Source organism: Salvelinus sp. IW2-2015, unplaced genomic scaffold (genome assembly GCF_002910315.2).
Source record: "Salvelinus sp. IW2-2015 unplaced genomic scaffold, ASM291031v2 Un_scaffold16631, whole genome shotgun sequence".
NCBI lineage: Eukaryota > Metazoa > Chordata > Actinopteri > Salmoniformes > Salmonidae > Salvelinus > Salvelinus sp. IW2-2015.
In genome coordinates this window covers 38,346-47,481 of record NW_019957681.1, presented here as the reverse complement: position 1 = coordinate 47,481, position 9,136 = coordinate 38,346, and the positions used below count along the sequence as shown (strand labels likewise).

The 9,136-nt window shown below is 40.0% G+C and overlaps 1 non-coding gene across 2 annotated transcripts in view; it reads right to left on the bottom strand.

Moving 5' to 3' along the window:
- Window positions 1-2,685: 2,685 nt before the first annotated feature.
- The window catches only part of LOC112080989 (uncharacterized), a 16,430-nt gene continuing 9,979 nt past the window's right edge, over window positions 2,686-9,136 (bottom strand). Inside the window, exons 1-4 of one of the 2 annotated variants that reach the window (XR_011479596.1) lie at window positions 9,058-9,136; window positions 7,478-7,594; window positions 3,658-3,747; window positions 2,686-2,913 (exon numbers count right to left, since the gene is read on the bottom strand). This is a non-coding gene — a transcript (uncharacterized protein). The remainder of the gene's footprint in view (window positions 2,914-3,657; window positions 3,748-7,477; window positions 7,595-9,057) is intronic. The other variant, XR_011479597.1, reaches the window with a different exon arrangement.

The window sequence follows — 9,136 nt, the reverse complement described above, 5'->3', positions numbered from 1 at the left end:
ACCTTCCTACTTAGCTACATGAACCTGTGAAAGGACCAGGCGAGGGGTTATGGAGTCCAGATACGGGTGGGTGTTTACCTTGTGTGCGATGTTTGGATGGTGTTCGTAAAGACGTTGTGAACTCGTCCGTTATCGGCAGTCTCCTTCAGAGAGGATGCCGATGCATGGACACCACCATCAGGAGCGAATTGGGTAGATCCGCCTCCTCTGTATCAGAATCTGCATGTTGGAGTCACCCTTGGACTAGCTCTATTAAAAGTTTGCAAAAACAGTCCTTCCCTACCACTCGTCATCCGGTGCCTATCCAGGATGTCCCGACGGCCCCGTTGTCGCTGCTGGGGCGGTCGGGGCCACGTTGCTTCAGCTGACCGCCTAGCCAGTCAGTAGGGAGGTATCAGATCTGTTGGTTCTCGGTCCGCAAGTCCCGCGCACAGCGCGCCTCGCTGCCCGTAGTGTCCTGCTGGGGGCGGCTCAGCGACGAGGGGCCGGGCGCGCCCCTCGCGCTGCAGTCGGTGGCGAAAGGCTTTCGTTTGGTCACCGCCCACGGGCCTTTCTCCCATCAGTTTATTTGCCCCCATGCGGTCCGTACCACCCCCCATTGTCGCCTTTCACGTGCCTGCTTATTTCCCGCCTTCCCCAGTGCCTTCAGTCGCCCATCTTTACCCGTAGGCTCCACTCCCGTCACTACTCATCGTCCATCCATGGTCATCTGCATTCCGTTTGGGTGAGTTGTATTGTGTTAGCGTGCATTGTCCATGGCGGCTCTCCACGCATCAACTGTCACCTACCCTCGTACCACGCCTTAAGCTGAATCCGCAGTAAATGGTCTTTTGAGGCCATATTACGCTGGTCAACCGCTTCTGCTTTTAAAGCTGAAGGAATCGGGGCTGAAATGCAACCAACTCTCAAACTCAATAGACAGAGCTATGCATGCAGGACTATGACATCCATGGTTATATTCAAAATGGGATAGGGTTTCACCAAATTACAAAATTACAAAATATTGTATCTTACCGGTAGGCAGAGACGTCTATAGACAGTGTGGAAGACAACCATGTTTTGTTTGGATTTTCTCTGGGACTTGTTCCACTGCTAACATTTTAGCATTTTGTGGCACAAATTCTATTCAAGTCTGTGACCAATATTTTAGCAATTTTTTGCGCATCATGTTAAATTCATCTATAATTATTTTATTTACTTCTTATAATCATTTGAGATAACTTCTGGATGATTTTGACATGCACGAAAATGCATGATATCAGTCCATGACTTGAAATGGGATTTGTGCCACATAATGCTGATAAACATTGCATTTGGAAACGTGCAGGGAGAAACTTACAATAGCAAAGATTGGGTTCATCGACTGTTTTAAGTGTAATGAACATGTGTTATTACTATACAGTGGTATGTTTACATTTAGTTTTTTACAAACATTGGATAAAACAAACATTATTTTTAGGTCTAGATGGGGAACAAAAGATTGAATAAGCTATTGAGGCTTTTGAAGTTTATATAAGGCAGTTCCCATACCAAGCGGTGATGCTCAAGTCAAGATGCCTAGTGGTGCAGTTGTTATAACATTTTTTGAGGATTGAGGGCCCTTGAAACTGTTTTTCATGGACGCACGGTAACCAGGCACAAGTATCTCGGTCTGGAGCGTGAAACACTAGCTTCTGACTGGTCAACTCTGTGTAAGCAACCTAGCGGTAGCCAAAAAGCCCTGGTCTGACTTAGAAAGCTATGTAATTAAATCGCGATATGGCGGCTTTGGCCTCTAAATGTTGTGTTTATGGTCAAGTTTTGATCGGCGATGGTGATTATTTTACAGTTCGTACTAATTGGAGATATTTAATTAAATAGTGTCATTTGAACTACTACATTTGTTGATCACGCGGACCAACGTGCCTGCCACAGACGCATCACATGGCCGCAGGCTAAAGAGGTCCGTGAACTTCTCAGGCAGGATGAACCTACATCGACGTAGATCTTAGCTTTTATTTATTTTATTAAACATACAATATAGTTGCATAGTGAAGCCGCTCACAACAACTTACATCATCACCATCATCCACAGATTCAATTCAGAGTAACCAGAAGAGCATTTCTCGGGTTGTGTCAGGGGGCATGTTGACCGGGTTCCCCAGGCAACGAAAAACGTGAAAGAACCTCAGGATCCCCACAGTTCCCAATAGCTGTCTAGAGTTATATTATGGAGTAAAAGGAGGGGTAAAGATTATTAGTAAGAGTTATATACTGGGCAGTAACACACAGGAGCGAGGAAGCAGATATGATCATAGTGAGTTATAACTTCGATCACAACAGGAGGGGTACCAGATCTATTAGTAGAGTTATAATTCGGAGTCACAATAAAGTACCAGGAGGGGTACAGATCTATTAGTAGAGTTTTATATCTGGAAGCATCCCAGGAGGGGGTACACGATCTATCAGTGAGAGTTATATTCTGGACGTCACAGCACAGGAGGGGTACAGATCTATTAGTAGAGTTATATCTGGAGTCCACACGCAGGAAGGGGTACAGATCTATTAGTTAGAGTTTATATCTTATATCTGGAGTCACACCAGGAGGGGTACAGATCTATTAGTAGAGTTATATCTGGAGTCACACCAGGAGGGGTACAGATCTATTAGTAGAGTTAGAGCTGAACACTTCATACTCACCCACAAGTGTGCATGCAAACACTTCCCATGAACATGCACGCAAACAAACAAACACGTGCACACACACACACACACACTGCACAGACACACTGTTGACTGACCTACGGCAGGTAGGACCCCGGCTGCTATGACGTAGGGGACACACAGGGACAGCAGCAGCACTGAGATGACAGGGGCAGCCAGCTTGCAGATGATGAAATGGAGGTCYATGTTCCTGATGCCGTTAGCATACACCTGACAGGAGGAGAGGTGGCAATGTTACCCCTCGCCGGTCACTTTACACAGGGTCAAAATCTAATGTTCAAGTAGGGGGAAAAGTTATGTCACAAGCGCCGAATACAACAGGTGTAGACRTTACCGTGAAATGCTTACTMACAAGCCCTTAACCAACAGTGCAGTTCAAGAAAGAGTTAGGAAAATATTTACAAAATAAACTAAAGTGAACAAAAATAATAAGAAACAGAAGAAAATGACACAATAACGAGGTTATATACAGGGGGCACCGGTACCGAGTCAGTGTGCAGGGGACAGGTTAGTCAAGCTAAAGTAAAGTGACTATGCATAGARAATAAACAGCGAGTAGCAGCAGTGTAAAAACAAATGTAAATAGTCCGGTGGCCATTTTATTAATTGTTCAGCAGTCTTATGGCTTGGGGGTGGAAGCTGTTAAGCCTTTTGGTCCTAGACTTGGCGCTCCTGTACCYCTTGCCGTGCGGTAACAGAGAGAACAGTCTATGACTTGGGTAACTGGAGTCTTTGACAATTGTTTGGGCCTTCCTCTGACATCGCCTGGTGTATAGGTCCTGGATGTCAGGAAGCTTGGCCCCAGTGATGTACTGGGCCCTACGCACTACCCTCTGTAGCGCCTTACGGTCAGATGCCGAGCAGTTCAATTAGTCACAACGGAAAGAGTTGGTCAAACTTCGTGTGAGATTGAACATTGTATAAGGGATAATGACGTGGTGTAGGGTAACACACCTGCTCTATGACAGTCTTCAGCCACCACTGMGGACCCATGAGGGTGATGGCAGCGATGATTTTGGCATGGAGCACCCCCAGAGCCCAGTCCTAAACACACAGATACCATATAAACACAACAGTGACCTTTACTATTACACACAGAATACCATATAACAACAACAGTGACCTTTACTATTACACACACGATACCATATAAAACAACACCATTTCATTACACACACGATACCAATATAAAAACAACAGGACCTTTACTATTACAACACACACGATACCATATAAACAACAGATGATCTACTATTAACACACACGATACCATATAAAATAACAGTACCTATCTCTATCTATATCTATCACATAGATACCATATAAAACAACAGTGACCTTTAACTATTACACACAACGACTACATATAAAAAACAGTGACTTACTATTACACACACGATACCAGTATAAAACAACAGTGTATCTTACTATTACACACACGATACCATATAAAAAAACTGACCTTTACTATTAACACACAAGATACCATATAAAAACAACAGTGACCTTTACTATTACACACAAGATAGCCATATAAAACAACAGTGACCTTTACTATTAACACAAGATACCTAAAAACAAAACGAGATCTCTTACTATTACACACAAAGAACCATATAAAAACAAACAGTGACCTACTATTACACACAAGATACCATAACAAAAAAACAGTGACCTTTACTATTAACACACACGATACCATATAAAACAACAGTGACCTTATATCACACACATAGTACCTATAACAACTATACTTTACTCATTACACACAAGATACCATATAAAACAACAGTGACCTTTACTATTACACACACAGATACCATAATAAAACCAACAGTGACCTTACTATTAACAACAAGATACCATATAAAACAAACAGTGACCTTTACTATTAACACAAGATTACATATAACAAACAGTGACCTTTACTATAAACACTATAAGATACCATAACAAAAAAACACAGTGACCTTTACTATTACACACACACGATACCATATAAAACAACAGTGACCTTTACTATTACACACACACGATACCATATAAAACAACAGTGACCTTTACTATTACACACAAGATACCATATTAAAACAACAGTGACCTTTACTATTACACACAAGATACCATATAAATACAACACGTAACCTAATATTACACACACACGATACCAATATAAAAACACAGCTGACCTTTACTATTACCACACAAGATACCATATAAAACAACATGACCTTTACTATTACACACACACGAAACCAATAAAACAACAGTGACCTTTACTATTACACCACAAAACCAATAAAAACAGTGACCTTTACTATTACACACAAGATATCATATAAAACAACAGTGACCTTTACTATGCACACAAGATACCATCATAAAACAACAGTGACCTTTACTATTACACACAAGATATCATATAAAACAAACAGTGACCTTTACTATTGCACACAAGATACCATATAAAACAACAGTGACCTTTACTATTACACACAAGATACCATAATAAACAAACAGTGACCTTTACTATTACACACAAGAGTCATCATAAAACAACAGTACCTTTACTATTACACACAAGACTATCATATAAAAACAACGTTGACTCTTATCTATATCTCCACACAAGAACCATTATAAAAACAACAGTGACACTTTTACTATTACACACAAGATACCATATAAAACAACAGTGACTTTACTATTGCACACAAGACACCATATAATAACACACACTTATTACACACACATACATCATTAAAACAACAGAAGCCTTTATATTACACCACACGATACCTATATATAAAACAACAGTGACCTTTACTATTACACACGAAACCAAATATAAAACAACAAGTGACCTTTACTATTACACACAAGATACCATATAAAACAACAGTTGACTTACTATTACACACAAGCACCCATATTAAAACAACAGTGACTTTAATGATACACAAGACACCTATAAAACAACAGTGACTTTTCAACTATTACACACAGAGCACCATATAAAACAACAGTGACCTTTACTATTACACACAAGACACCATATAAACAACAAAGTGACTTTACTATTACACAACAAGACACCATATAAAACAACAGTGACCTTTACTATTACACACAAGATACCATATAAAAACAACAGTGACCTTTACTATTACACACAAGACACCAAATAAAACAACAGTGACCTTACTATTACACACAAGATACCATAATAAAAAAACAGTGACCTTTACTATTGCACACAAGATACCATATAAAAAACAACAGTGACCTTTACTATTACACCACACCGATACCATATAAACAAACAGTAACCTTTTACTATTACACACAAGATACCATATAAAACAACAGTGACCTTTACTATTACACACACGATACCATATAAAACAACAGTGACCTTTACTATTGCACACAAGACACCATATAAAACAACAGTACCTTTACTATTACACACAAGATACCATATAAAAAAACAGTGACCTTTACTATTGCACACAAGATACCATATAAAACAACAGTGACCTTTACTATTACACACACGATACCATATAAAACAACAGTGACCTTTACTATTACACACAAGATACCATAAAAAACAAACAGTGACCTTTACTATTGCACACAAGATACTATATAAAAAAACAGTGACCTTTACTTTGCACACAAGATACCATATAAAACAACAGTGACCTTACTATTACACACACGAATACCATATAAAACAACAGTGACCTTTACTATTACCACACAAGACACCATATAAAACAACAGTGACCTTTACTATTACACACACGATACCATATAAAACAACAGTGACCTTTACTATTACACACAAGATACCATATAAAACAACAGTGACCTTTACTATTACACACAAGACACATATAAAACAACAGTGACCTTTACTATTGCACACAAGATACTATATAAAAAAAACAGTGACCTTTACTATTGCACACAAGATACCATATAAAACAACAGTGACCTTTACTATTACACACACGATACCATATAAAACAACAGTGACCTTTACTTTACACACAAACACCTATAAAACAACAGTGACCTTTACTATTACACACACGATACCATATAAAACAACAGTGACCTTTACTATTACACACAAATACCATATAAACAACAGTGACCTTTACTATTACACACAAACACCATATAAAACAACAGTGACCTTTACTATTACACACAAGATACCATATAAAACAACAGTGACCTTTACTATTACACACAAGAACCATATAAAACAACAGTGACCTTTACTATTACACACAAGATACCATATAAAACAACAGTGACCTTTACTATTACACACAAGATACCATATAAAACAACAGACCTTTACTATTACACACAAAAACATATAAAACAACAGTGACCTTTACTATTTACACACAAGATACCATATAAAACAACAGTGACCTTTACTATTACACACAAGACACCATATAAAACAACAGTGACCTTACTATTACACACAAGATACCATATAAAACAACAGTGACCTTTACTATTACACACAAGACACCATATAAAACAACAGTGACCTTTACTATTACACACAAGAATACCATATAAAACAACAGTGACCTTTACTATTACACACACGATACCATATAAAACAACAGTGACCTTTACTATTACACACAAAATACCATATAAAACAACAGTGACCTTTACTATTACACACAAGATACCATATAAAACAACAGTGACCTTTACTATTACCACACACACATACCTGCCAGGGGTAGAAGAGAGGCGTCTGGTCCAGAGGAAACGCGTAGGGGAGCAACGATGACCAGTTCAAACAGCAGGCCCAGCAGTAGAGGGATAACACCAGCCACCATCAACGCTACTACCAGGTCTTCAGAATCTACAACACACACACACCACACACACACACACAGACACAGACCACACACCAACATACATAAAGGTAAGACATGATTGATGTTGGAAATATAAGTGATAATGACATGAAGATCTTGACCCTTGGACATACAGCCACCTCCATAACTAGTACAGCCACCTCCATAACTAGTACAGCACCTCCATAACTAGTACAGAACCCCTCCATAACTAGTACAGCCCCTCCATATAGACAGTAACAGCCCCCTCCATAACTACAGCTAACAGCCCCCTCCATAACTAGTTACAGCCACCTCCATAACTAGTACAGCCCCCTCCATAACTAGTACAGCCACCTCCATAACTAGTACAGCCTACTACAGTCCATCTTCCTCTATACACACTTGCAGAAAAGTGGATTTGGTCATTATTAGGATCCCAATTAGCCGCTGCAAAAGCATCAGCGATCCACATGAAACATGACATGCTACATAGTACAGAATATAGTTAAAGACTGGAACACAAATCTAAAAACGTCTATATATCAGTATATACACACAATATCTAGCTGTAATACATACAGCACTACAGTGCAAATTACAATATAAGATACATAAAATGGCTGTGTCTCTTCACAGTCCCCTTTGTGCAATAAGGTGTTCTTTTATCTGTTTTTTGAAACTGGTTGTATTGCTAGCTTGAGTTACCTGGGMTYSCAGAGAGTTCCATGTAGTCATGGKTCTATTTAATACTGTGTGTTTCCCAGCCTCTATTCTGGACCTGGGGACTGTGAAGAAACCTCTGGTTGCATGTCTTGTGTGGTACCGATGAGGGTCCGAACTGTGTGCAAACAGCTTGAACAGACAGTCGGGTACCTTCAACACATCAACACCTCACACCAAGACCAACAGTGATGCAGTCAATCTCTCCTCCACTCTGAGCTGACACTTCCCCTCCGTGTACATCTAAGTGCTGCTTTGTTCTGGAACAACTGCAATTTACCCATGTCCTTCTTTGTCCTCAGTTGACCCCACAGCTAGGCAGTAGTCCAGGTGTGACAAAACTTAGGCCTTTTGGACATGTCTGGTCGACAGATGTCAAGGCAGAGCAACACCCTATCATGGACAGACCTCTTCCCATTTTAGRAACCATTGAGTCGATATGTTTTGACCACGACAGCTTGCTATCTAGGGTTACACCTAGCAGTCGTCTCCTCAACATGCTCAATAGCCACATTATTCAATAATAGGTGTCAACAAGGTTCAGCGTTGAGCGAGTGATTTGTCTCCAAAATGATGCTTTTAGTTGAAATATTTAGCCTATTGCTAGTTACCCATTCTAAAACTGACTGGCGCTCTCACATTTATMTTACTGTTGAGTCGTCAGCGTACACAGACACACAGGCTTCATTCAAGGCCGGCTGCCACACTTAACTGAATTTGCACGAGAGAGGTTTCCATTAAGGAAAACCCTCTGGGGCTACTCTTACCATGAGGCTCCACTCCTGGACTTTGACCATGATGATGGTGCGTCCCTGGGGCATCCAGGC